The sequence below is a fragment of the Equus quagga genome, chromosome 13, assembly GCF_021613505.1.
Source record: "Equus quagga isolate Etosha38 chromosome 13, UCLA_HA_Equagga_1.0, whole genome shotgun sequence".
NCBI classification, from domain to species: Eukaryota; Metazoa; Chordata; class Mammalia; order Perissodactyla; family Equidae; genus Equus; species Equus quagga.
This window is the reverse complement of record NC_060279.1, coordinates 53680052-53680282: the sequence shown is the minus strand read 5'-3', so window position 1 is coordinate 53680282 and position 231 is coordinate 53680052.

Sequence of the window (231 nt, the reverse complement as noted above, 5' to 3'; positions counted from 1 at the left end):
TGGGCTGTGGAGGGCCCTGGGAGCCATGTAGGGGATAGGGGAGCCATGTGGGGGGGTGACTCCTGAAGAAGTTGGGGGATCGATATTGGGGCTGATGAGGGGTTGAGCTTCCAGGGGCTGAGAGGTGACGTGAGATTGGGATTGGGGGCCCAGGGAGGGGCGATGGGGCTGCCCGGGGTACCCAGGGCAAGCTGGGGTCGGCCATGCGTGTGCCCCGCGGCTCGGAGGAAT